The sequence below is a fragment of the Lucilia cuprina genome, chromosome 3 (assembly GCF_022045245.1).
Source record: "Lucilia cuprina isolate Lc7/37 chromosome 3, ASM2204524v1, whole genome shotgun sequence".
NCBI lineage: Eukaryota > Metazoa > Arthropoda > Insecta > Diptera > Calliphoridae > Lucilia > Lucilia cuprina.
The window spans coordinates 2,456,765-2,461,803 of record NC_060951.1 but is presented as its reverse complement, the minus strand read 5'-3'; the positions used below and the strand labels follow the sequence as shown (position 1 = coordinate 2,461,803).

Below are 5,039 nucleotides of genomic sequence, written 5' to 3'. Positions count from 1 at the left end.
CTATAGTCTAGTCTATAGTCTAGTCTATAGTCTAGTCTATAGTCTAGTCTATAGTCTAATCTATAGTCTAGTCTATAGTCTAGTCTATAGCCTAGTCTATAGTCTAGTATATAGTCTATTCTATAGTCTAGTCTATATTCTAGTCTATAGTCTAGTCTATAGTCTAGTCTACAGTCTAGTCTATAGTCTAGTCTATAGTCTAGTATATAATATTTTTTAATTTTGAATACAAAATATATTGATTTAATAAGAGTGGCGAACATTTAAAATTAACGCCGTTGTTAATAATAGTCGACATAGGTTTCTACTGTCAAAATAGAATACACAATACGTTGCCTACTTTTAGGGTGAACAAGTTGTTCTAAAGGTGAGATTGTAGAATTCACCATAGTCGGCTGTTTACACCATTTTCGAATGTGGTGCCCTCTATTGAAGATTTTTTAAAAGTTTGTAGATGCTATTTGTGTTATCCACAATATGGACAATATTATCAAAAACGCAAAAGATAATGAGCTTGAGTAAATGAAATGAACAAAGCTAACTGTAAGAAAACAGAAGTTTGTCTACCTTATCTTATATGACTCCGTGGCGCAACGGTAGCGCGTCTGACTCCAGATCAGAAGGTTGCGTGTTCAAATCACGTCGGGGTCATTGGGAAAGATTGTTCTTTTTTTTATATTTTTAATTAAATTTATAAAATTTGTGAACAGATTTCTTTAAAAATTAGATCTTTTAAAAATAGAATTGGTTTGGAATTCAGATTTTTAAAACAACACTTTTTAACGAAATTTGATTTACAAAACGTTTTGTACATAAAATTGTGTTTATGAATCTTTAATATTTTCTCCTTTTATTTGCAAGTAATTTAATTTGTAGAATTTGCCAAATTAATCTAAAATTTCTTTTTAATATTTGCTATAATTTTCTATTCCGTTTCATTAGTTATTAAACACTATCTTTTTTTAATTTTTAACTTTATCATTAATTTTTTTTTGCTCAAGTATTTGTTAAAATAACTATCTATTTTCTTGATTGCAATTAATTTTCTTTAATTTTTTTCTATTTTATTTAATTTTTTTCTATTCCTTGTATAATAAAAACTTTTAAAGTGTTTTTTAAACAATAAATCACTTGAAATGTTACAAAATAACGACAAATAATCGAAAAAATCTGTGTAAAGCACTTAATAATCAAAAATAAAATAATTTATATTGAAAAAAAAAAGAAAAACAAAACAAGTGCTCTTTCAATAAATGATAAATTACAAAAATATATAATAAATTATTGACGTACGATTTTTTGAACGAAAAAAAACTGTCACACTTGGCAGACAGACAAATGAATGGACGGACGTTTGTTGTAATATCAAAACTCAAATATTATTAATAATTTTAAAGAATTGAGTAGAATGAATTTACTGAAAAAAAATTATAAATTTTCGATAAAATATTAACTCAGTGATCGATGACATGTCTTTCAAATGCTTCAATAGATAGAGACAGATTGATAAAAGTGACCATAAACAAAAAAATGGAGAAAAAACGAAATAAAAATGATTTATAACTTTTTATATATAAACAAACGTAATTTCAATTGCATTGAACTGGAACAGAACTAGAACAGAACTAGAACAGAACTTGAACAGATCTAGAACTGAACTAGAACTGATCTACAACTGAACTAGAACTGAACTAGAACTGAACTAGAACTGAACTAGAACTGAACTAGAACTGAACTAGAACTGAACTAGAACTGAACTAGAACTGAACTAGAACTGAACTAGAACTGAACTAGAACAGAACTTGAACAGAACTAGAACTGAACTAGAAATGAACTAGAACAGAACAAGAACAAAACTAGAAGTGAACTAGAAGTGAACTAGAACTGAACTAGAACTGAACTAGAACTGAACTAGAACTGAACTAGAACTGAACTAGAACTGAACTAGAACTGAACTAGAACTGAACTAGAACTGAACTAGAACTGAACTAGAACTGAACTAGAACTGAACTAGAACTGAACTAGAACTGAACTAGAACTGAACTAGAACTGAACTAGAACTGAACTAGAACTGAACTAGAACTGAACTAGAACTGAACGAGAACTGAACTAGAACAAAACTAGAACTGAACTAGAAGTGTATCCAAAACGTATCTAGTACTAATCAATATCTTAACATGATCTGAACAACATAAACTCAATTTGGAACAACTTTTCATTTTATTAATGTAATAAATTTGACCTACTTACATGTCTCCTCTTGTCAATAATCTCGTGTTTACTTTTCAGCTTGACCATTCATCCAACCATCGAATGATCCCTCCCTTTATTTTTAATCAGTCATCAAGCAATCATACATAATTTGTTGTTGCTATCCCCTTATCTGCTGACAACATGTACAGGTAACACAACATGCTGCACACAACACGATTACTAAAGACTAGTAGCTGCTATACAACAACTGCAATAAAAAAAGAAATTTAAAAATATAAAAAATCATATTTTATTTTTTTTTTAATTTTTTATATAAAAAATATCTTTAGCAAGTGACGTATTTACCAAAAAGTTTACTCGTAATCATTGATGTACGATTACGATTGACAAAATACTAAAATTCCAACAACAATAACAATGTATTATAGTATTTATATTAAGTAGAAATATAATGTTATTATGATCGGGTTAATACCAGTATTTAAAAAGAGTGATGACAAATGAAAAGGTGTAGAAAACACCAAAATAGCTCAGAACTAGTATAGAACTAGATAAGAACTAGAAAAGAACTAGAAAAGAACTAGAAAAGAACTAGAACAAAACTAGAACAGAACTAGAACAGAACTAGAACAGAACTAGAACAGAACTAGAACAGAACTAGAACAGAACTAGAACAGAACTAGAACAGAACTAGAACAGAACTAGAACAGAACTAGAACAGAACTAGAACAGAACTAGAACAGAACTAGAACAGAACTAGAACAGAACTAGAACAGAACTAGAGCAGAATTAGAACAGAACTAGAACAGAACTAGAATAGAACAGAACTAGAACTATGACTGATTTCCGACTAAAAACCGCCACAATGTTTTTACTCCTTTTAATATTTAGTTGACGTTTAACATTGTTATTATTAATATGGTTGTTGTTGTTGCTGTTATACAAACATTATGATGTTATCAGGTTTATATATATATTTCTTTTATTTGTGCTAAAATGTATAATATTCCTTCTAAAACAAAACGCTTATCTGAAAATAAATTCTGAATCAAAGATTAAATTGGTTGGTATTGTTCTACTAAGAATTTCCTTACACGTATGTATGTATGTATGTATGTATGTATGTATGTATGTATGTATGTATGTATGTATGTATGTATGTATGTATGTATGTATGTATGTATGTATATGTTTATTTAACGTTGAGATAGCGTTAGGATCGAGGTGTATTGAAGTTTTTTTAGAGACTTTATGATTTATTTGAATACGATTTTATATACACTAAAGAGGGAGGCCCCTCTCGTATACTATTTTTTTTATTCAGGTCTTTTTTACGATTGTTTTAGTTTAATATTTATTTTGTGTATTTGTTTACCTGTCAAATTGTTTGAACTACTACTGTATTTATGTTGGGGTCTGTTTTATGATTTAAGGGCAAGAGATATCAATTGGTTTGTTTGGAATTATGATATGTTTTGATAATGTTGTTTGTTATGCGTAACTGCTACTGGATAATTTTCTAATATAGTAGACCAAATGGCTCTACTTTCTGTTACGAAAGTATGATTATATTTAAATTTTCTAAAATGTTAACTATTTGAGATAATGATCAACATTCTCTTTAATTCATTTACATAATTAACTAATATCAATTTCCCCACAACTAGGTCATCAGAAATATCTTTTATTTATAAAATTTGTGTGTTTTCCCCATTACTAACTTTTTAATAACTTTAATAAACATTCAGCTCTTAAAAAAGGATTAATGGATTCGATTTCAACTACACGTACTTTAAATTTACAACCCATGATCATAAATTCTTCAAATACATTCACTGACAATCAATCCATTCGTCTTTAGTCTCTTTCTCTGCTCCAAATGATAACTTCAATACTTTTTTTAATAAAACAACAAATACAAAATAAATAATAAAAAAACAGAAGAATAAAATAAAAAAATGCTACCAATACTAACTGACACTTTTGGTTTAAGTAATACAACTACAATATACTTTATTAATATTACAACAATTGCAACACCAACACTCTGTTGTAAAGGAAACAAACAAACAACAACAATAACTCACATAAACAAATGTAAATATTAGTAAAAAAAAATAAAGTTTGCTATCTCTGAAAATGACAGAGATATCGATAAATATTGAAAATATACACACTCGACACAAACCTACAATGAACTGAAACACAACAACACCAACATACAGATATGTGAATTATTTAGAAAAATATTGGGGAAAGGAAAAAGTTAAAGGAGATTAAAATCACTTTATTATAACTCCAGCTGGTTGTTTTGTTCTTAATTATTCCAAAAATTTTTACCCTACTCACATCTTCTCTAGTTAGAAGCACTCTACTCCTTCGGCTTTCTCTACTCGTCTTATATATACACTACAATCTACTCTAGTTCGATCAATTCTAAACCAACTACCGACACCTTCATTAACATTCATATCTCATCTTACCAACTTATACCTAATCTCCATTTTTATTCAATTTTAACATTCTCTTTTGCGATCTAAATTATGTTTTCTTCTCTACTCAAATTTAAACTTCTCTCCATCGACCTAATCTAATCCGATCTACAGCAACATCCTCTATTTTACTTTAACACTCGCCACTCTGATCTATTCTAGTTGTTTTAGTTCAGTTTTAGATCTGTTCTAGTTCTGTTCTAATTCTGTTCTAGTTCTGTTCTAGTTCTAGTTCTGCTCTAGTTCTGTTCTAGTTCTAGTTCTGTTCTAGTTCTGTTCTAGTTCTGTTCTAGTTCTGTTCTAGTTCTGTTCTAGTTCTGTTCTAGTTCTGTT

General features: G+C 28.7%; 1 non-coding gene across 1 annotated transcript; it reads left to right on the top strand.

Moving 5' to 3' along the window:
• Positions 1-579: 579 nt before the first annotated feature.
• On the top strand, positions 580-651 carry Trnaw-cca. Its single transcript has one exon. It is a non-coding gene; the product is annotated as a tRNA-Trp (tRNA).
• The last annotated feature ends 4,388 nt before the right edge of the window (positions 652-5,039 follow it).